We start from the raw sequence: 24,271 nt of genomic DNA, 5'->3' as shown, positions 1-24,271 counted from the left end.
TATAGATTTATTAATATTTATAGGCCTCTAGTCACAGCCGATAGTTCTTGTTTGAGGACATTAAGCCTTATCTCACTACCTCCAGGAAGGGGCACTTGAAGCCAGCTCTAATTGGGTGACCTGCAATCAAGATAGAAGGGAAAAAATGACAATAGCTCGCCTGTTGCCATATATTAAAATACGGTCCGCCCAGCTTAATGATTATCTTTAGAATTAATAATCTTGCTAGTCCAGGTTTGGCCCTAATAGCAGGAAATTGTATTAAATACTTTGCTGAGAGCAATCAGGTTTTTGATAAGGCTAATGGCCCTGCCCCTGGCTGTTTCTCATCCCTGAGCTCTTGGTTTTCCTTCCCCAGCAAAATGCCAGTTTGTCCATCTCCCTTGTCATCTGAAGTCAGCATCACCTGGTGCTGTCTCCTGATGGGGCTCCTGCTGCCTCTCTCATCCCCATCCCATCCATCTTAGGTGCTGCGACATCATTCATCTTTGGAAGTTGCAGCTCTGGCCCCACCATGCCCCTACTCCACAATCTTCAGTGGCTCCCCATTGTCTACTGTATGAATGGACATCTAGCCCTTCGAAATTCAGTCCCAACTGCTCCATACTTTGTTCTCTGCAAGGACCCTAACCTTTAGCCACACTGGACAGTTCCTTTCTGTTTCCAGAACACACCTACAGTATCAGAAATAACATGGGCTTGGGAATTGGAGCGCCTAGAGTCAGATCCCACTGCCAATTGTTTAACCTTGTACAAAATGCTCAACTGCTTTGAGCCTGTTTCCTCATCTGCAAGATGGAGATGATAATATTGTCTACCTCATATGGCTTGTAGTAAGGATTGTATGTGATCAAGCAAGCAAAATGTCCCAGCCAGGGTCTGGTATACCCTGGTGCACAGTTAACACTTGTACCCACCCTCCCCTAATTCTGCAATTTTACATCCCTCTTCCTGGAGTGCCGAAGAGTGCGGAGCTTCAGAGGTCAGGTATCTGAAAATTCAAACTCAGGCTTGGGTGATCTTGGGCAGGTGTCTTAATCTCTTTAAGTCTCACTTTCTTCTTCCATGAAATGGGTGCAATAGTCCCTATTACCTATTGCTGTTACAATCTTTAAATAAGACCATATAGGTGAAGCACCTATAGTACCTGGCACACAGTAAATTCTCAGTAAATATTAGTTACATTGTTGTTACATTCCCAGCTATTAAAGCAGCATTCAAAAATCTTCTCTTCCAGGAAGCCCTCCTGCACCTCTTTTTCTGACTCTGTCTTGTGATGTTTTGTACTCTCCATGAGGCATTTGGGTGTTTCCATCCTTCCCCTCGGCCACCTACAACTGGGCTTAGAGTATCCACGGATCAAGTTGTGCCTCTGTCTCGAAGTTTTGGGTGCCTGGCATGAAGTTCGGCACAGAGCAGGTGTTCAAACGTTGTCTCAATGACAGTAGCTGCTGCTGAGCACTGAATCCTCACTATGTGCCAGGCACTGTGGTGGGCACTTTCAAGCAATTAACTCGTATGACAATGGATTTTTAACATTCATAGCAATTAACAAGCAATTAATTCATTCCCTATGGCAATTAATAGCAATCCTTTCTTACAAACAACCCCATAAGGTGGGTTTTATTAGTGTCTCCAGTTTACGGGGCAGGAAACTCAGGTGTGGAGAGGTGAAATGACTTGATAAAAGTCACACAGAACATAAAGGATTCAAGGGTCACGTGCAGCCTGGGGCTGCCAAGAGCCTTCACCCCCAGCAATAAGGAACCGGAGTTGGCAATGTTTCCCTAAGCTTGTCTCGGGCAGCCCCAGTGGCTGCAGCTGTGACTTTTTTCCCCCAAGGTGGAGACCAGTGCCTGCTGTGTGCCCATATCTGGGTTAGGCCCTCCCCAACATGATCTCCTTAAATTGAGCAGTGTTACCTCATGTTGCACTGATGGCAACCAAGGCTCAGATAGATGAAGTGACTTGCCCATGGTCACACAGCAAATAAGCGGAGGAGTGGGGATTTGAACCTAGGTCCAGGGAGCTCCAATCTCCTTTAAGACTGGTGAGCTCAATCAGAAGGCTGAAGCTTGAGCTCCAGTTCTTGCTGGACTGCAGTCCGGTCCTGACCTCTGTGCCCCTTTCCTAGAACCTTGGCCCTCTGCCCTGTGGTCAGCAGCCGCTCCTCTTGGAATGAAGGAGGGTTCTGGTCGCTTCTCTATGTCCTCCAGGTCTCTCTCCTCATCACCAGCTGGGGTCTTATTTTAAGAACAACAGAATTATCTTCCTGGGATCCAGACCTTACCCTGCCCAACTCTGACACTTGTCCCCTTGGGTTGAGGTCACCTAACTCCACCTGGTCGCCCTCCTTGAGACTCAAACATTGTGATTGGGAGCCAGAGGCAGGCATTCACCTGAATTCTCCTTCCTGGCAACCAATATGTGTAATGGAAGAGAAACGTGCAAAGGGCTGTGTGGGTTTGGGGAGGAAGGCTCTGCCTGGGCACAGCATGACAGGATGTCTGAAAAAGGGAATTGGAAGCTGGCCTTGGAAACGGGAAATTCACCAGACAGAGGTGGGAAACCAAAGTCTTTGAGGCAGAGGGACCAGGAAACACAGGGAGGCATGGCATCACACGCTGCCTTAGGAAAACAGCTGGAGTGGAGGCGTGTGGGTGGCATCAGTGAGAGTCAAGACCAGCGAGGAAATCCACTGGAGGTGACGTGGGGAGGAGGTCTGCAATTCCAGAAGATGTACAGGAACTGGGGCTCACCCTTCCATGTAGAGGGGTCAAGGAGTAGTGCAGCAAAGAGCCTCCCAGACCCCAAGAACAACTGCCTCCTGTCACCTTCCCACTCGCAGCAGCCATCACTGGGACAGCGTTAAGGTGCTGCTGACAGGTGCTGCCGCAGGCACCGCTATTGCCAGGGAGGCCTGACAGCCGCTCCAGCTGTCTCCCATCAGAGAGAACACACATCTGAGACCAGACTTGATGAGGTTGTCTCCAGACAGGCATCTGCAGAGAAGGAGAGGGCATGCAACAGGCCACTATTATAACGCATTCCCCACCCATCTCCCCAGTGGCACCACCCAACAAGAGGCCCCTAAGCACCAGAGGCCCTCTGAGGGTCTTTCTCGGGCTTCCTTGACCTTTCTGGCTCATGCAGGCACAAAAAACACACCCTTAAACAGGTCTGAGACAAATGACAAATATATACATGTGCACGGACACTGGCACACACAAGCATTCCATAGATGCATCTGCACTGGAGTATAAGTACGCACAAAGGCTGGGTGTGGTGGCACACGCCTGTAATCCCAGCACTTTGAGAGGCCAAGGCGGGAGGATCACTCGGGCCCAGAAGTTCTAGACCAGCCTGTGCAACATGGTGAAACCCCATCTCTACAAAAAAATTTAAAAAATTTAGCTGGATGGGGTGACAGGCACCTGTGTTCCCAGCTATTCAGGAGGCTGAGGCAGGAGGATCATTTGAGCCCGGGAGTTTGAGCCTGCAGTGAGCTGTATTCATACCACGGCACTCCAGCCTAGGTGACAGAGCAAGACCCTGTCTCGAAAAAAAAAAAAATTCATGCACAAACATGCACACATGTACATACACATTCATGCCAATTTCCAAACAGAAATGCTTCCATAGACACACATAGACATGGGTATACACATGTATTCATACTTTGATTCCCATATATTCATGAACACAGATGTGCACACCCCATTCACAGCCATACACACAGTATTTAAATGTGGGTTCTCTCAAAGGAAAAGTCTAAGACTGGGATTTGGGTGCAAATAGTTTATGTGGTATCCTAGGAATCTCAGCAAGGATGACAGGAGACAAATGTGTATTCTGAGTGAGTTAACACCTGGGGTCTCTGGGGCTCCGTCCTGCTAGACATCCTCTGAAAGACCATGTGAGACGCACTTCAGAATTGTCTCTGAAGGGCGAGGAAGTTGTTGGTGCTTCTTTAAAATTCCTGGTTGGTTTCTTGTTGTTGTTGTTGTTGTTTTGAGATGGAGTCTTGCTCTGTCGCCCGGGCCAGAGTGCAGTGTCAAGATCTTGGCTCACTGCAACCTCTACCTCCCGGGTTCAAGCGATTTTCCTGCCTCAGTCTCCCAAGTAGCTGGGATTACAGGCATGCGCCACCACAGTCGGCTAATTTTTTTCTTTTTTTTCTTTTTCTTTTTTCTTTTCGGTATTTTAGCAGTGACACGGTTTCGCCACGTTGGCCAGGCTGGTCTCAAACTCCTGACTTCAAGTGATCTGCCCGCCTCGGCTTCCCAAAGTGCTGGGATTACAGGTGTGAGCCACCACGCCTGGCTTTCTCTACATCTCCTATTCCTTGCTGACTGAGGGTTGCTCCTGGGCACTAATTCTGCATTTCTGGGCTAAGCGCACCCAGGAAGCACCCTTAGATAAAGACTCAGAAAACCATTACTGTGTGCAGGAGCTGTCTGAAAGGGACCTATGAGGTTCACTGAAAGTATCCACCACATCCAGGATATATCCTGATTCATGAGCTCTCCAAAACACGTGATCAATGTTTGCATTGATTCCAAGAGCCACATGTTAAACATGTTAACATCCCTGAAATTGAGACATGCCTTACAATTAAAATTAATTTTTTCTTCCTTTTTAGTACATAAAATACTGTTTTCATTAATAGAATCTCAGCCTTAGTGAAATATTTATTACAGGCTGGGCGCGGTGGCTCACACCTGCAATCCTAGCACTTTGGGAGGCCGAGGCGGGCAGACTACTTAAGGTCAGGAGTTCGAGACCAGCCTGGCCAACATGGTGAAACCCCATCTCTACTAAAAATACAAAATTAGCTGGGTGTTGCGGCACATGCCTGTAATCCCAACTACTCTGGAGGCTGAGGTGGGAGAATCACTTGAACCCAAGAGGAGGAGATTGCAGTGAGCCGAGATCACACCACTGCACTCCAGCCTGGGCGAGAGAGCGAGACTCCATCTCAACAAAACAAAAACAAACAAAAAAAAAAACAGAAATATTTACTATATACATATATATGCTGCCACGTGCCTAGAGTATCTCTGGAAAGATACACAAGAAGAAAATAGCATGGTAGAACATTGACTTTTATGACAGTTTTATTGAGATATAATTCATATGCCATAAAATTTATCCTTTTAAAGTGCGCATTCAGTGTCTTTAGTATATTCACAAAGTTGTACAATCACTACTTAACTCCAGAACATTTCCATCACCTCAAAAAGAAACCCCATACCCATTAGCAGTTAGACCTCATTTCTCCCTGCTCCCAGCCCTAGGCAACCACCAATCTACTTCCTGTCTCCATGGAGTTCCTTATTTTAGATCTCTTATATAAATGGAATCATACAATGTGTGGCCTTTTGTGTCTTCTTTCACTTAGCATAATGTTTTCAAGGGTCATCTACGTTGTAGCACCTTTCTTTTCATGACTTAATAATACCCTGTTGTATGGATATACCACATTTTGTTTACACATTCATCAGGTAATGGATATTTGGGTTGCTTACACCTTTTGGCTATTATAAATAATGTAGCTATAAACATACATTAGTAAGTTTTTGTGTGAAAATAGGTTCATTTGACTTGGATGTATACCTAAAAGTAAAATTGCTGGGTCCTATAGTAACTCTATGTCCAACTTTTTGAGAAACTGACAAAATGTTTCCATTTTATATTCCCATCAGTAATGTATGAGGGTTTCAATTTCTCCAAATCCTTGCCAAGTAACACCTGTTATTGTCCTTTTTTCATTATTATACCCATCCTACTAGGTATAAAGTGGTACATTCACTTATTGCCTCTCTAATTTTTATTACGTAATTGTCTCTGCTTACTGTGGATTTAGTTTGCCCCTCTTTTTCTAATTTCTTTATGGAGGAAGTTTAGGTGACTGATTCGAGATCTTTCTTTATTTTAATATAGGTGGTTGTAACTGTAAACTTTCCTCTAAGCACTGCCTAAGCAACATCCCATAAGTTGTGGTATGTTGTGTCTTCATTTTCATTCATCTCAAAATATTTTCTAGTTTTCCTTGTTATTTCTTTTTTGACTAATTGGCTAGTTAGTAGTGTGTTGTTTGTATTTCCACATTTTTTTGGAAAGTGCTTTCCCAAAGTTCTTTCATTATGTTTTTATAATTAATTTCATTTTATGTGGTCAGAAAACATATTTTGTGTGATTTAAATCCTTTTGAACATATGAGACTAGTTCTGTGACCTAACATATTATCTATTTTAGAGAATGATCTATGCATACTTAAGAAAAATGCTGCTGTTGAGAGGAATATTCCATAGGTGTCTGTTAGGTCAAGTTAGTTTTTAATATTGTTCAGGTCTTTCATTTCCTTGTTGATCTTCTGCATAGGTATTGTATTCATTATTAAAAGTAGAATATTAAAGTTTCCATCTATTATTGTTGAATTCTCTATTTCTGCCTTCAATTCTGTCAGTTTTTGCTTCACATATTTTGGAGCTTTATTGTTAGATGCATATGTGTTTATAGCTGTTATGTATACCTGATGGATTGACCATTTTATCATTATAAAACATCCTTTTTTGTCTCTAGTATTAATCTTTATCTTAAAGATTACTGTGTCTAATGTTAGCATAGCCTCTCCAGAACTCTTTTGGTTATGGTTTTTGTGTTATGTATTTTTCCTTTTTTTCTTAACTGATAAGGTAGAATTCATGTCTGCCACTTTACTTTGCCATGTGTATGTCTTACATTTTTTTGTTCCTCTATTCCTCCAATACTACCTTCTTTAGTGTTAAACAGATAATTTCTAGTATACCTTTTTTTTTTTTTTTGAGACAGAATGTTGGTCTGTTGCCCAGGCTAGAGTGCAATGGCACAATCTTGGCTCACTGCAACCTCCACCTCCTGGGTTCAAGTGATTCTTATGCCTCAAACTCCTGAGTAGCTGGGATTACAGGTGCCCGCCACCATGTCTGGCTAATTTTTGTATTTTTAGTAGAGACGGGGTTTCACCATGTTGGCCAGGCTGGTCTCAAACGCCTGACCTCAAGTGATCCACCCACTTCAGCCTCCCAGAATACTGGGATTACAAGTGTGAGCCACCATGCCCGGCTACTAGTATACCATTTTTATTACCTTGTTTTGTTTCTTTTATTTTTTGAGTTATTTTCTTAGTGGCTTCCATGGAGATTACAATCAATATATTAACTTAAAATAATCTAATTTGGTTCAATACCAATATAATTTCCATAGTATACTAAAACATTGCTCCAATATACTTTCATTTCCTCCCTCCTCTTTTATGCTATTGTTGTCATACAAATTACATCTCTATACATTACATTATAAGCCCATCAACATAGCTTTATAATTATTGCTTTGTGCAGTTATCTTTTAAATAAGATTGAAGAAAAAAGTTATAAACAATATTACATTTATGTAGCCATATATCTACCTATGTAGTTATCATTCCTCCTTATTTCTATACTTTACTTCTATAACTGTTGTTTCTTCATGCAGATTCCAGTTACTGTTCTTTCATTTCAGCCTAAAGGACTCCTTTTAGTATTTCTTGTAAGGCAAGCCTTCTAGTAATAGATTCTCCAATATTTTAAATCTAGGAATGTCTTAATTCCCCATTTTGAAGAATAATTTGCTGGATAAAGAATTCTTACTTAGTAGTCTTTCTTTCAGCACTTCAAATATTCATCCCGCTGCTTTCTGGTCTTCGTGGTTTCTCATATAAAGTCAGCTGTTAATCTTCTTGAGGACTGCTTGCACCTGGTAAATCACTTTTATCTTGAGACTTTCAAGATTCTCTCTGCTTTGGGCTTTCAACAGTTTGACAATGAAGTGCCTAGATATAGACCCCTTTAAGTTTATCCTTCTTGGAGTTTGTTGCACTTCTTGGATGTGCAGATTAATGTTTTTTGACTAAATTTGTGGAGGTTTTGGTCATTATTTCTTCAAATATTCTTTCTTCCTCATCTCTCTCTCCCATCTTTCTGAGACTTCCATTTTGCACATGTTGGTACACTTGGTGGTATCCTACAGGTCTCTGAGGCTCTAGAGTTCACTTCTGTTTCTCAGACTGGTCCAGTGACCAGATCCCATCCTGAAGCTGTCTAGGGCCCCCCACCTACCTCGTGGATCAGTCATGTCATTAGCATACAAAAGACACTAATTACTCTGGAGATTCCAAAAGTTTTAGGAGCTATATCCCAAGAAACAGGTAGAAAACCAAATACCACCGTTTTCAAAAATATCACAGAGATAGGGAAAGAGAAATGGGATTAAGGCAGGTTAAAACATCATGGAGGTGGATGCCTGTGGTGCCAGCTACTCAGGAGACTGGGAGGTGGGAGGATTGCTTGAGCCCAAGAGGTTATGGCTGCCGTGCCATGATCATGCCACTGCACTCTAGCCTGGGTGACAGAGCAACACCCTGTCTTAGAAAAACGAAAACAAAACATCATAAAGCTCATGGTCTTACCAAGATTCAGCTATTTTAAAATCAACACTCCTCAGATTATTGTAAGCTTTTAATTTCCAGTGTTTCAAAATAAGTATATTGGAGAGTTTCTCCAGTATTTTCATTGCTTTTATGAAGGAGCAGATTTTTGGAAGTCCTTCCTCCACCATTCAAAAAGCCACTGGGACATGGACTTTTCTTATGTATCTTTTTTAATTGTGTGAAGCTTTTATCATGTCCAGGTATTACCAAATCAAAAAATAAAATAAATCTAAAAATGAAATAGGGTACATACACATCTCCATGTGCACACACAGGATCCAGGAGCCCACATGCATAAGCATAGAAATGTGCCTGTAACACACATTCATTCATCCATGCTGTGGAGGGGCAGGGCCAGCTCTGGATTTCAGGAATCTCCCCAACCCCTGGTTGCAATGGGGAGCTTGGAGGGGATGAGATGGAAGGCAGAGAAGCCAAGAAGAGGCTGGGGAGTCATCTGGCAGCAGTGATGCTGTGGCATGGACTTGGTCCAGGGGGAGCTACACGCATGTCCACAGCTACTAACTCCTCAGGACCCCATGTGCACACCGGTCTAGGCATGTGCATATGTAAATACAGGGTCCATGTGTTCAGGCATGCATGCATCCAGCAGCATGCTGTTCAAGTTAAAGAGAAATGTAGTACAGATGTCCCAGAAGGGCTGGGGGACTGAATTATAAAACATATGGGGACTTGGTGAATAGGACAAGATTCTGGAGGGGAGGGGATGAGGAGGATGCAGTTTTCTGGCCTGATGGCCTGGGCCCACCAGCTTCCCTCTATCGGGCAGACCCATGCCCCACATTCTGCTCTGGGACCCCCTTTTCTAGCTATGCTGACCCATCCTGGTTATTCCGGAAGCCTATCTCTAGGATAGGGCACAGCTTTGTCAGCCCCTCGTGGAGTTGGCGGAGGGGGGTGTCATCCTTGGTCACCCTGATTTGTTATCAGCCCTTTCTGTGTCATTCTAGGTCACTTCCCTTCCTTATGAACAATATCTGCAGATGAGAGTAATGTTTGTATCTTGACCTACCCCACCCCTGGAGTTAATCTTATCATGCACTCTGGGTCACTCCACTGCAGAAAGTATACAGGCAAAGGCTGGAAGCTCGCTGGGTAAGCTCCCGGATGTCACAGACATGACTAGCTCATCCCTAACCCCTTCTGACACCAAAGATTACAGGCCTTCTAAGTCCAAGATGCTACAATTCAAGATTTTTCAAAACACAATTTCTTTTTGTTATGAATTACTTCAGACATTCAAAGAATAAATTAATAAAGACCAATGTGCCCACGATCCAGTTTTAACTTATATTAGAATTATGCCTGACTTGCTTCAGTTCTTACCTTTTATTTATTTTTTAAAATGTATTTTGTCAGCAAACAAGCGTATTCATTCCTTCTCGGGTTGATGAACATTTGGGTTGTTTCCAGGTTTTTGTTATTGTGGGCAGAACTGTTATAAGCATTCTTGTCATGTCTGCTGCTGTGTGTGTGCAAGAGTTTCTCTTGGGTATTTACCTGGGAGTGGAATTGCTGAATATTCACCTCCATGAGATACTGCCAAATTGCTTTCCAATGTGGTTGCATCAATTTGCACTCCACCAGCAGTGTCGGGGAGGTCTTGGGGACTTGCATCCTCCGATATCCTCACACAATGGAATGCTATCCAGCAGTCAAAATGAATGAACAACAGCCACAAGCAACAACAAATGTGAATCGTAGCAATGTAATAGGAAGGGAGAGAAGTCAGCTTCGGAAGGATACAGAGGCCATGCTTCTCTTTTAAAAACTTATAAACAACTTACATACAGAAACACATGTATATGTATATTTATATATAATTTATAACTAATAAAAATATATAAATATATAAATAAAATGTTACAGATACAATTGAATACCCCTGTATATACCACTCACCAACCCAATCCGTTTCTTTCTCCTCCCAACCCCTGAAAAGAAAATGCTTGGCCGGGAGTGGTGGCTCACGCCTGTAATCTCAGCACTTTGGGAGGCCAAGGCAGGCAGATCGCTTAAGGTCAGGAGTTCAAGACCAGCCTGGTCAACATGGTGAAACTCCATCTCTACTAAAAATACAAAAAAAAAAAATTAGCCAGATGTGGTGGCACGCACCTGTAATCTCAGCTATTTGGGAGGCTGAGATGACAGAATTGCTTGAACCCAGGAGGCAGAGGTTGCGGTGAGCCAAGATTGCACCACTGCACTCCAGCCTGCGTGACAGAGCAAGACTCCATCTCAAAAAAAAAAAAAAAAAGCAAATGCTCAGGGAACAGGGTGTGTAGCCTCTCTACCCATCATGTTTATTTTTATTTATTTTTATTTTTATTTTTTTGAGAGTAACTCTAGAGAGTAGCAGAGATTCTTCACTTGACCAAACTTTAGTCAGGCTCCCGAAACTCTGCTAAGCCCATCTGCTTACTTTCTTACAAAATCCAGTTTTAGCAAGAACCCTAAGTCAGTTTAGCAAGAACCCCCTATCCTCAATATCTGATCATCCTTCATATCTAATCAGGCTGTTCACCCTCCACCACGGCCCAGATTATGCCTGATCCCCCTGGCCTGTCTTCAGCAAGAATCCTGTTAGATCAGTTGAGTCAGATTCTCCCTCACCCCTGATGCTTCCTCTCAGTCATTTTCCATCCTTGGACCCCTGCACTGCTCCTTAGCCATAAACTCCCACTTGCCCATGCTGTATTCAGAGTTGAGCCCGTTCTTTCTCCCCAACCGCAAAATCCCGTTGCAATGGTCCCTGTTGCCGTGGTCCTGAATAAAAAGTCTACCTTACCACTCTTCAACAAGCGTCGTTGAATAAATGTTTCTGTTTTTCTTGTTGTTTTGTTTTGTTTTTTGTTTGTTTGTTTGTTTGTTTAGATAGCTCTGTCTCCCAGGCTGCAATGCAGTGGCACAATCTCGGCTCACTGCAACCTCTGCCTCCCAGGTTCAAGTGATTCTCCAGCCTCAGCCTCCCAAGTAGCTGGGATTACAGGCATGTGCCACCACACCCAGCTAATTTTTAGTAGAGACAGGGTTTTGCCACGTTGACCAGGTGGGAATAATTTTTTCTCTAACAGATGTGACCCAGCTCCCAGTCACCCCTAGGATCCCCAATGCAGTCCCCTCAGCTGGGTTTCAGGAAAGGAGTCGAAGGGAAACCCGGAGCCCTTGAACCTGCAGGCCTCTGAGAAAGGAGTCCTACCCCATCTCCAGGCCTGAGGGTGATGTCAGAATCCACAGCCACATCTAGAAGACTTGAGAGCAACGGTGGCCTGTGCCCTACTCCAGGCTGAGCCCCAGTCTGGGTGCACAGGTCTGATATGGCCCGGCAGAGACCCCTGTGCCCAGCATGGTGTGGGAGCATCAGAGAGACTCAAAAGACCAGAGCGGCCTTGTGGAGAGTTGCACGCCATGGTGACCAGCCACTGAGGGTCAGAAGGGGCATCATGTCTTGATAGGCAGACAACTGAGGAGTCACCTCTCCTCTCCCATGACCTGTGGCAGTCCCCCAAGTATCATCCAGCCCCATGAAAGAGGGAAGCCCGGTCCGCCTGGGTTTCTTCCATCCTGGCAGAACGGAGCTTGAAATGCAAGTTCGATGCATTATTTAAAAACAAAGGAAGCTACATTTCTTGCACACCTGGGGTGTGGGTGGAGAGTTACACTGAATGTATTCAGAGCTGAGGAATCTGGGTTTCTAGGAAAACAAGCTTTCCAGGTTCTAAGATTCTAAGCTTCCCAAACCTCTAGGTTCAAGGATAATTTGGAAGCAGGAAATGTGTAGCTTTGGGGCTCCTGAGACTTCTGCCAGATTTACGTCCATTTTCCTGACTCTCCCAGACCCTACAAGACAGCTAAAGATAAGAGATATGGGAAAAAGCCCACCTACATCCCTCCCCAAGATTCTGCTGGCCTTGACAACTCACTGTACCAGAGGGGAAACTGAGGCCTACAGAGGGCCTGACTTTGCCCTGGTCACACAGTCAGCACAGACCCAGGCCACCTCACACATACCCTCCTCCCATGCTCCCTCAATGCGTCTTCCCCAAGTCTGGGCTGCCCCCTTGCCTCTGCCCAGGACAATAGATTCAGGTGGGAGCCGGGGGTCCGGGGGGAGTGGTTGCGTGTGATCCCCATTGCCCGGGCAGGCATGGCCACTCCCTAGGCCCCAGGTCTCTCGCTGCCAAAGGTTGCCATCAATTTTCTGTCCACCACATTTGTCTGCAAACCATGAAGAAAAATCGCTCCCATCTCTCTGCCTCAGCTGCCACTGTGATATATGACTTCCATCAGAGACCCTTCCTCCCCAGAAGCACCCTCCTTCTCCCCCAGTCTCCCCAAGGCTGGGGGTTGGGGGGCAGGGGGAAATGGAGTGATACTGAACCAGCTAATGGTGGTGTGCTTTCAGAGACCCTTTAGGAGATGATGCCCCATCTTGACTTTGTGAAGGAAAGATGGTGTAGACACTGCAGATCATTGCTGTGCAGCCTGTCACCTCTGCATATAATAACACCTCCCCACCTCCTGAACACAAAAGCCACACAAGGTCTGTTTACAGCTTGGTTTTTTGTTTGTTGCTTGTTTGAGACAGGGTCTCGCCCAGGCTGAGAGCAGTGGCACGATCTCAGCTCACCGCAGCCTCGACCTCCTGGGCTCAAGCGACCCTCCCACCCCAGCCTCCCAAGTAGCTGGGACTATAGGAACATGCCACCACACCCGGTTAAGTTTTTATTTTTTGTAGAGGGAGTGGGTCTCGCTATGTTGCCCAAGCTGGTCTCCTGGGCTCAGTGATCCTCCCACTTCGACCTTCCAAAGTGATGGGATTACAGGCATGAGCCCCTGCACCCAGCCTGTTTACAGCTCTTACTTCATTTGCTCCTTCTGTCATCTCTGCGGGGCTCCTGATGAGACCAATCTTAGTTACATTTACCCTTTTTGCCGAGCCCTATGCTGGGAACTGGGAACCCACAGCCACAGTCCTTGACCAGCCTCAGCATCTCATGACAGAGCCAGACATAAGGGAATAAAGGCAGTGTGGAAATGTAATCACCAAAAACGTCCTGGGTCCATGGGAGCCCCAGATGAGGAGGGAGGTCTCTCTGCTGAGAACAGGAGTGAGGTGGGATGGAGGAGGCTGGCGTTTGTGTGTCTGGGAGAGCTCTGAGGAGGTGGGCTCTGAGCTGGTTCTGAGGCTCAGAGGTTAGGAGCAGGGACTCTGGAGTTGCACTGCCTGCCCTGCCATCCTACTGTGTGACCCAGGGCAAGTTGCTTGACTTCTCTGAGCCTCTGCTGACTTCAGGAGATCTGCAAATGGGAATTTCTCTTAGAGGGGCTGTGAGTGCCAAGTGAATAAGGCATATAAAGTGTGAAGTGCAATACCTGGTGCAGAGGGCTAGCTGGTGTCTTCACAATTTGCAGAGAGTGTCTAGGAGTTTGCCTAAAGGACAATGTGGCAAATGGTTTGGGCAAAGGGAATAGCCTCTGCCAAGGTGTGAACATGGGGAAATAAGAGCCACTGGGAGATGCTGGAGCTTAGGAAGAACTGAGAGAGGGGGCTGGTGTGGATAGGGCTTGGAAGGCCAGAAATTTGTACCCAAGCCTGAGGGGAGTGGGGAGCAATGGAAGGGTCTTGAGCAGGAGAGTGGCCAGATCAAATCGTCTATTAGAAAGACCCCACTAGATTGGGCTCAGTGGCTCACACCTGTAATCCCAGCACTTTGGGAGGCCAAGGTGTGTGGATCACCTGAAGTCAGGAGTTCGAGATCAGCCTGGCCAACACGGCCAAACCCTGTCTCTACTAAAAATACAAAATTAGCCAGATGTGGTGGTGCATGCCTGTAGTCCCAGCTACTCGGAAGGCTGAGGCAGGAGAATCACTTGAACCCAGAAGGTGGAGGTTGCAGTGAGCCGAGATCACACCACTGCACTCCAGCCTGGGTGAGAGAGTGAGACTCCACCTCAAAACAAAATGAAACAAAAAAACACCACTAAAGGTGAATGAAGAAGAGAGGTTGGTGGGACCAAGTTGGGACTCATATTCTGCTCTCTCTGCCCAAATGCTCCTGCATAGCCCTGAAGGATTTCAAATCCTTTATGAAGTCCAGTGCCTGCCCTGCTTGCAGGCCCCAGGTACTGGCTGGGTTCCCAGTGGCCATCTCTCCAGCTGAGATATGTGTGTTGGAGCCGGGGGAGTGGAGAAGCCAGCTTCAGGGTGGGAAGCCCATCTGGCAGATTCTGGCTGGAGTAGGGGGCAGTGGCAGGGCAGCCTCCTGCTCATCAGCCTTTCCACTGTGGAGTCGGTCAAGCGTTCCTCCCTCCAAGGAGCAGTGGCTGTCAGGCGTGTCCAAACTGCACTCCTGGCTGCCTCAATTTTGCATCCCCTAGGTAGCGCAGACACCATGAATGGACAAGAAATTGAATGCAAAATCAAAATGCAGCAAATAAATGGATGCAAAAGTCATTTGGAGCCAATAATAAGAACCACCTCCAGACTCAGAAGCAGGGAAAGTTGCACAGAGGCTGAGCTGGCCTGGCCACTGGTGGAGAAGGGATGTTAGTTTGGGCACCCCTTCCCCGGCTTCACTGGCCCCAGCACTCCTCTCACTGATCCACGTCGCTGGATGGTCTCCAAGGTCACTCAGGGTACAGACAGGGAAAATGAGACTTGGGGCCAGGTGCGATAGCTCATGCCTGTAATCCCAGCACTTTGGGAGACCAAGCCAGATGGATCACCTGAGGTCAGAAGTTTGAGACCAGCCTGGCCAACATGGTGAAACCCCGTCTCCATGAAAAATACAAAACTTAGGCGTGGTGGCACACGCCTGTAATCTCAGTGACTTGGGAAGCTGAGGCAGGAGAATCACTTGAACCTGGAAGGCGGAAGTTGCAGTGAGCCGAGATGGTGCCACTACACTCCAGCCTGGGCAACAGAGCGAGACTCCATCTCGAAAAAAAAAAAAAAGAGAGAGAGAGACTTGTAAACAGAGGATAGATACAACCCAAGGTACCCAAAGAATTAGGGCCCTAGACTCAAACAGATCTGAGTTTTGATTCAGCTCTTCCAATTTCCAGCACACGTGACCTTCAGCGAGTCACCTAATCTGCAATTGCTCTCGTCACTTTAGTTGGGTAGGCCGAAGGTAAAATATTGGAGCATGGAAAGGCACTAAGCACTGAACAGAGATGGAGCACCAAATATGCACTTGTGAGGGCAGGTCTCATTCACTTCTCCATCCCAAGGCCTCCACTGTGCCCAGCACACAGTAGGTGCTCAATGCATATCTGTTGAAGTCATGGATGGTGCAATGACTGCATTAGGAACTAGGAGCAGAGTTCTAATTTGTTTGCTGATATAGCCCTAGAGCCCTAAACAGTGCCTGGCACACAGTAGGTGCTCAGTAACAGTGGTCCCCAATCTTTGTGGCACAAGGGACAGCTTTCATGGAAGACAATTTTTCCAAGGACTGGTGTGGGGTTGGGGGAAGGATGGTTTCAGGATTATTCCCGGATGATTAAAGCACATTACATTTATCGTGCACTCTATTTCTATCACATTGTAATATAGAATGAAATAATTATACAACTCACCATAATGTAGAATCAGTAAGAGCCCTGAGCTTGTTTTCCTACAACTAGATGGTCCCATCTGGGGGTGATGGGAGACAGTGACAGATCATCAGGCGTTAGATTCTCATAAGGAGTGTGCAACCTAGATCCCTCGCATGCACAGTTCACAATAGGGTTCGCCCTCCTGTGAGAATCTAATGCCACCACTGATCTGACAGGAGGTGGAGCTCAGGCGGTAATGTGAGCAATGGGGAGCAGCTGTAAATACAGATGAAGCTTTGCTTGCTTGTCCCCCGCTCACCTCCTGCTGTGTGGCCTGGGGGTTGAGGATCCCTGCTCAATGATACACACATTAATGAATTTGGTTTTAAACACCAACCTTGTCCTTCCCCTAGTTGCCATCATTGAAGAGCCCCAGCACCCCAAGCACCCCAGCCTGGGCTCCTGGGGGCTGCAAATTGAACTTCATGTGCCTTAGTGCCCAGAGAGGGAAGGAAAACGTTATACTAACATCTGGTAGTCACAGGTACCAACAAGGCACTTCATGGGTTACAAAGCAGGTTCCCATGGAATGTCTTTGCTGATCTCCAGTCAATTTCACAGATGGAGAAAGAGAAACTCAAAAGATGAGGTGACTTGCGCAGGGTCACAAGGTATGTCAAGCAGAGATGGCTGGGATTGAAATGGCAAATCCTTTCTCTTTGTATCATTCATTCCTCTAACCAGTTTTAACAAGTACCTCTCAGTGGGATCATGATGGGGCTCAGACAGGCACTGGTCCCCACTATGGAAGGAGTGAGGGTCCTGGGTCAGCAGGCTGAAGGCCAAGGCCCACCGTGGGCCACCAAGAGCTGTGGAGACAGGGAAGTGAAGAGCAGGATGAGAGACAAGTGGAGAAGCTTCTGGCTAGGTCATCCGGGCAGCTAGGACAAAGCAGAGAGACTAGAAGGGGCAGAGAGAAAGGCAATTACACCAGGAACATCTATTAAGCACTCACTGTATGCCAGGCACTGAGGATATAGCAGTGAGCAAGGCAAACAAGGAACTCACATGCTGGTGGGGAGACAGACTCTGGTTTGTAATTGCTCATTACAAGTAGAAGTGGGGGCTCTGAAGGCAAGGAGCATGGTTTCCAGGAGGACACGGGGACATAAGTTAGGCCTGGAGGGTCAGGGAGGGCTTCTTGGAAAAGATGGTGCTTGGGCAGAGATCTGGAGGACGATAAGAGAAGGAGGGAGGGAGAGACAGAGACAAGGAGTGGGAAAGACGAGAGTAGGGGGAAGAAACTGACAAAGTCAGAGGAAGAGTTTGAGGACCCAGTGCAGTGGCTCACACCCAGCACTCTGGGAGGCCGAGGCAGGTGGATCACCTGAGGCCAGGAGTTTGAGATCAGCCTGACCAACATGGCGAAACCCCATCTCTACTAAAAATACAAAAATTAGCCGGGCGTGGTGGTGCACACGTGTAGTCCCAGCTACTCAGGAGGCTGAGGCATGAGAATCACTTGAACCCAGGAGGCAGAGGCTGCAGTGAGCTGAGATTGTGCCACTGCACTCCAGTCTGGGTGACAGAATGAGGCTCTGTCTCAAAAGAAAAAAAAAGAAAGAGTTTGAGGAAAGATGATGAGCAAAGAGAAGGATCCAGAAACGAGATGGTCAGCTGGAGTGCAAGGTAGAGGAGGAAAGGCAGCCAGACACAGCCAGCTGGGGGCTAACAGTGAGATCAAGAGCAAGGAGGAAGGGAGGGTGAGAGGAAAGAGAGACACACAAATCACTCCAAGCTCCCCACCTACTCTAGCTCAGACTTTCATCTCTGACACAAAAGAGGAACTTGAGCTCCCCTCCAGGGAAGCACGGGGCACTCAGGCTGAAATTCACATCCCAGCTGTGGTTTCCTGTTTCCCTCTGTAAGCCGGAGGGCACTACTGCATGGAGGTAGCGCTGTGGGGCTGGTGGGCCAGGCCTAAGGACAGAGCCAGAGGCTGAGCTTCCTCCCTCTCCCAAAACCCTCAGTGAGTGCCTCATCCTAATTTTCTGCCAAAGACCGGCTGTCAGCTAAAGGGCTTGTTGTTGGGTAGGGTGCTAACTGTTAATGAAGGTGTTACCTGTTAACTAGGATGTGTTCACTGTGGACTAACATGTTCACTGTCAACAAAAGTGTGTGTTAAGTAGCATGTCCACAGTTTACTAGGGTGTTAACTGTTAAAAACAATGTTTGCTGTTAACTAGAGTGTTCACTGTTAACTATACTACAGTGTTCAACAAGTAAGCTTTTTGTTAAGTAGGGTGTTTGTAGTTAACTAGGGTGTTAACAGTTAATGAAGATGCTGGCTATTAACTAGGGTGTTTAACTTCAACTAAGGTATCTGTTAATAAGGTGTTTGCAGCCAGGCGTGGTGGCTTATGCCTGTAATCCCAGCACTTTGGGAGGCCAAGGTGGGTGGATCACCTGAGGTCAGGAGTTCAAGACCAGCCTGGTCAACATGATAAAGCACCGTTTCTACTAAATATACAAAAAAATTAGCTGGTGTGGTGGCAGACACCTGTAATCCCAGCTTTTTGCGAGGCTGAGGCAGGAGAATCACTTGAACCCGGGAGAGGGAGGTTGCACTGAGCCAAGATTGTGCCACTGCACCCAGCCTGGGCAACAAGAGCTAAACTTCATCTCAAATAATAATAATAATAACAATTATAAAGTGTTTGCTTTGGCCCCAGCTTTTGTGCCTCAGTTTACATACTCCACCCTCCTCCCTCTCTCCATCTTATTGGCTGGTGGTGCTGGCATTTCTCTCAAAGCAGGGCTCATCACTGCAAGTACAAGGTCCTAGTTTGACCTCAGGACCTCTCCCCCAGTAACCTGGCCCCACAAAGAGTCCAACTCAACTCCCCGGTCCCAATCTTAATTGACAACCAAGGTGGAAAGTAAAATACTTTCTGAAATTACCTACATTTTAAAAAAGAAACATTTGAAAGATTTACATAGCCAAATGACTGACTCCTTAATGGCGGAATGATAGGCAGAAAAGCTATTCCTTGGCCTTGAAATCCTGCAGAATGGACAGGCTGTGAGCTCTGATGGTGGGATTCCGATGTTGTTTCGAGCTTTGAAGTCATGCCTGGGCATCTGCCAGAACATGAGGGGACAGCATCTATCAGTCCTGTCCCCCAGGCTGGAGTACTGTGCTGGGTGCTGCCTGGAGAAGGGAGGCCCAGTGCTGGTGTTCCAGGATCCCTGCCAGGGCCCTGACTCAGATGGCCACGGGAAGCCGGAGTCTGCCCTCCAAGTAGCCACTGATTTGCTGGGCAACACTCATCAAGTTATTGCCCAGTTTGGGCCTCTGTGTAAGGTGGGGTTTGAGCCAGCAGACATTGGTGGATCTGCCCAGCTGTATCTTTTGGGGCCACTCTTCAAGGCCCACTTCACAGACACAGAAACAGAGGTCCAGGGAGGTGGCCCTCTCCTAGGTCTTCACCCAGCCTTCACCCACCCCGCTCCCTTCTCAGTCCTGACTCCTCCAGCCTGCCCCAGGTCCTAAGAGCCCTCACCCACTGCCAGGGCCATGGCAGTCCTTCTAGATACAGGACAGACTCAGTGCCAGCAGTCCTCCTCAGTCTGGGAGTCAGCTCCTGTGAGAGAGGGGTGGAAGGAGTTCCAAAGCTGCCCATCAGGCCACTGCCAGGCCTTCAGCCCCTCTGCCACCCCAGCCTGCCAGGTTTGGGCCAGACACACACCCACACACATTTGCAAACACGCTTAAGTATGGTAGGCACACTAGTACAATGCATGCCCTCAACTTCACTCCCAGACACACATGCACCATTACACAGACACGCAGATGCCCCTACAGACACTCATGACACACACTCAGATAGACCACACACACGTGCCCATGCAGGCCCATGCACAGGGCACGCTATGCTACACACCCACAAGCCATGTGTGTCACCCACTGTGCCAGCCCAGCCGCAACACCCTCCTCCTGCCTGGACGTTAGCATCGCCCAACCTCAACCATCTCCCCACCCTGTCATCTCTCTACTGCCCCTCTGAACCCAGCACATACCCCACACTGCAGTCACGACATTCCCGGCTGAAAGCACACTGATGGCTCCCCTCAGGCTCTCGGGGGCAAATCCACTGCCCCACCTCAGCTCACCCCAGCCCTCTCCCCCAGCATACACTCAGCCCTACAGCAGCCCCTCGTCCCCTAGGCCAGAGGCTCAGCTCACATCTAGCACCCCAGCTGGTGCCTCTTGGCCAGGCAGAGGGAAGAGCTGTGGCTGTCAGTCCTCACAGTGGGCCACCCAGAACATGCACTTGACAAGCACTTTCTTATTTAATTATCTCAACAGCACTATGAGGGAACAGGTACCTCTATTCACCCCATTTTACAGAGAAAAAGACTAAGGCTCAGAGGGCTGGGCTAGGATGTTTGGGGGAGGGGAAGAGAGCGCTGTGTGAGCCTCTTCTCCATACCCCCACCTCCCTACTCCTTCTCTGTCTCATTTACCTTCCTCTGTCCAAACACGTCTCTCTTTTTCTGAGACAGAGTCTCACTTTGTCACCCAGGCTAGAGTGCAGTGGTGCGATCTGAGCTCACTGCAACCTCTGCCTCTTGGGTTCAAGCGATTCTTCTGCCTCAGCCTCCCAAGTAACTGTAATTACAGGTGCCTACCACCACACCCAGCTAATTTTTGTATTTTTAGTAGAGACGGGGTTTCGCCATGTTAGCCAGGCTGGTCTCGAACTCCTGACCTCAAGTGATCCGCCTGACTCAGTCTCCCAAAATGCTGAGATTACAGGCGTGAGCCACTGCACCCAGCCCAAACAGGTCTCTTAAAGCCTCGCCTCTCTTTCCCCCTTCTTCTGACAGTTGCTGTCCCTGGTCCTGACAGCTTCCCCTGCCTCTGGCCATCTTCTCTTGCTCCTCCAGTCACCAACTTCCCTTCCTCCCAGAAGAGAACAATGGGAACTGGGTACAGGCCTCAGTTTGGCCCAGGCTCCACCCAGCTCTGACAGTCACTAGCTGTGTGATGCTGGGCAGGTGGCTCCATCTCTCTGTGCCTCATTTTCCCCATCTACAAAGTGGGGGTGATAATAATACCACTTAGCATTGCTAGGAGGAATAATTGAGTTAATACAAGCGAGTGGACACTGTTGATGCCCAGCTCCGATGTGTTTGGATGCTAATAAGAAATCCTTATTCAGGCCGGGCACGGTGGCTCACGCCTGTAATCTCAGCACTTTGGGAGGCCGAGACGGGTGGATCACTTGAGGTCAGGAGTTCGAGACCAGCCTGGCCAATATGGTGAAACCCCATCTCTATTAATAGTACAAAAATTAGCAGGGTGTGGTGGCGTGCACCTGTAATCCCAGCTACTCGGGAGGCTGAGGCAGGAGAATCACTTGAACCTGGGAGGCAGAGGTTGCGGTGAGCTGAGATTGCACCACTGCACTCCAACCTGGGTGACAGAGTGAAACTGCGTCAAAAAAAAAAAGAAAGAAAAAGAGAGAAAGAGAAAGAAAGAAAGAAAGAAAGAAAGAAAGAAAGAAAGAAAGAAAGAAAGAAAGAAGGAAGGGAGAGAGAGAGAAAGAGAGACAGGAAAGAAGGAGAGAGAGAGAAGAGAGAAAGAAAGAGAGAGAAAGAAAGAAAGAAAGAAAAAGAAAAGAAAGAAATCCTTATTCAGAGGCTTGACCTGGGGGCCTGGGAGTCAATGTGTCCCAAGAATGGCCCCCAGCCAATGACTAACAGAGCAGTATGAAAGCCTGGATCTTTTGCTTCCAGCTGGGACAAATTCTGGGGTGCTCCAGACCCACACCCCATTAGGCTGAGGCTAGGGCATGGCCTGAACTCACACCCTTGCCTGGCTTCCTCCCCTTCCCTGTTCTACAGCCCCTCTCCAGCTTACCTGGGCACACCTTTGAAATAAATCGCTTGCACAGGGAACTGTGTCTCAGGATCTGCTTCCAGGGACCCAGACCTAAGCAACAAGTCAAGCTATTTAGCATAGATCTGGCTCAGAGTAAATGCTCAATCTATTTGAGCTACTATCATTTTATTTCCTGGCAACTATGTGACTGGAAACAAATACCTTTTCCTGTCTGGGTCTTAATTTTCTCATCAGCAAAATGAGCATCATGATCTCTGCTCTGCATAAATTTTCATGGAATCACTGCGTGAGGGGGCCGGGTGTGATGGCTCAAGCCTGTAATCCCAGCACTTTGGGAGGCCAAGGCAGATGGATCACCTGAGGTCAGGAATTCCAGGCCAGCCTGGCCAATATGGTGAAACCCGTCTCTACTAAAGAAATACAAAAATTAGCCAGGTGCAGTGGCACACACCTGTAATCCCAGCGACTCGGGAGGCTGAGGCTGGAGAATTGTGTGAACCCGGGAGGTGGAGGTTGCAGTGAGTTGTGATCACACCACTGCACCCCAGCCTGGGAGACAGAGCGAGATTCTGTCAAAAAAAAAAAAAAGTGTGAGGAAATAGGCGAATGTCCACCTCCACTGAAGGATGGGCCGGGTGAAGGGACAGTTGCGGCTCTTCCTAATCAGTCCCATCACTTACCTGCCCTCCCAGTCTCCATAGCTGGGAGCCCTCACCTCTGCCATTCCATGCATCCCTGGCCCAGAGGAGGCAAAATAGCCCTCTGCTTCCCTCCTCCAGAAGCAGGAAAACTTCACATCAGGATCCCGATGTCATCTTGAGATCTGCACAGCCCTCTTCTCACTTGAACAATTGTCCTCAAAGCCACAACCTCTCTGACTCTTCCAGGTTCTATTGCAGAAGCCTGGCCGGCCAGCTTTTGCTAGGTCATAAAAGGGTGATTGTTAGATTTTCGGGAACTTTGAGAACCAATTGTTAAACTGCTGGCAACTTGAAATCGATTGCAGTGGAAGTATTTACACCATGAAAACTGGCAAATGCTACAGACCCCGGCATTCTTTGGAGAGGTAGTTTACTAGCATGCAGCAGACTCCATCCCTTTATCAAACTCCCACCTGAGCTCCAGTCCTTTTAACAGAGAAAATATTTTGTATTTTTCTAAGTTAAGTGAAATCACTTTGCTTTTTGCAGGTGGTCTTTTTATAGATTTATTTTCTATGGGTAGGTGGTTCACACATTCAAAAAAAGCAAAAAAAGTTTCACATTTATTCCTTAGCACTTCCACCCCTAACATACATTCCCCATAGAAAGTCTTATCTTGAACTACCTCTTAAAGATTTCTTGACTTATAGAGTCTTAGAAATATTGACTTTCAGAATCTTTAAGTTATAGAAACTTTAGATTCTGGAATCCTGAACCCTTAAGACTCCTGGCTGTTAGAATTGGAGCATCCCGATTAGGGAAGTCACATCTTATTCAGGGATTTGGTTCTAGAGTTAATGGGTGAGCAAATATCCCAGCCTGGTGTAGTCAAAATGCCCCTTGCCAGTACATATATGCAAAGGAATATTATTCTGCCATAAAAAAAGAATAAAATCCTGTCATTTGCAACAACATGGATAGAACTGAAGGACATTATGTTAAGTGAAATAAGCCAGGCACAGAAAGACAAACTTTGCATGTTCTCACTCATTTATGGGAGCTAAAAATGAAAACAATTGAACCTACAGAGACAGAGAGAAGAGTGACAGTTACCAGAGGCTGGGAAGGGTTGCAGGGAGGCAGGGGAAGTGAAGATGGTTAATGGGTACAAAAACATAGATAGAAGAAATAACGGGAAGCTAAGGCAGGAGAATTGCTTGAACCTGGGAGGCAGAGGTTGCAGTGAGCCAAGATCGCACCACTGCACTCTAGCCTGGGCGACAGAGAGGTACTCTGTCTCAAATAAGATCTAGTAGCACACTAGGAAGACTATAGTCAAAAATAATTTATCGTATAGTTTAAAATAACTAAAAAAGTAGAAATGGAATATTCCTTACACAAAGAAATAATAAATGGTTGAGGTGACAGATACCTCAATAACCCTGATGTGATTATTGCACATTGTATGCCTGCATCAAAACATCACATGTACCCCATAAATATATTACACCTATTGTGTACCCAGAATAATGAAAAAATAATTTTTAAAAAAGACAAAATTTCCCTTGCAAATCCTGTAGAGACATTCCATGCTGGAAACCATTCAGCTGTCAGTGAGTCCAGCTCAGTCAGCTTTTCCTCCAGGGA

At 46.8% G+C, this 24,271-nt stretch overlaps 1 long non-coding RNA gene across 2 annotated transcripts; it reads right to left on the bottom strand.

The window, feature by feature from the left end:
- Positions 1-1,601: 1,601 nt before the first annotated feature.
- LOC129529190 (uncharacterized) lies at positions 1,602-22,862 on the bottom strand. 2 transcript variants are annotated; one of them, XR_010132259.1, is made up of 4 exons: positions 22,664-22,862; positions 22,002-22,073; positions 10,031-10,174; positions 1,602-3,002 (listed from the first exon to the last, which is right to left on the bottom strand). It is a non-coding gene; the product is annotated as an uncharacterized lncRNA (long non-coding RNA). The 2 variants fall into 2 exon arrangements; XR_008674653.2 differs by lacking the exons at positions 1,602-3,002; positions 10,031-10,174 and adding an exon at positions 16,875-16,944 and having other exon boundaries at positions 22,664-22,836.
- Between the last annotated feature and the right edge of the window lie 1,409 nt (positions 22,863-24,271).

The sequence above is a fragment of the Gorilla gorilla genome, chromosome 21, assembly GCF_029281585.2.
Source record: "Gorilla gorilla gorilla isolate KB3781 chromosome 21, NHGRI_mGorGor1-v2.1_pri, whole genome shotgun sequence".
Taxonomy (NCBI): Eukaryota; Metazoa; Chordata; class Mammalia; order Primates; family Hominidae; genus Gorilla; species Gorilla gorilla.
This window is presented reverse-complemented; position numbering and strand designations above follow the sequence as displayed.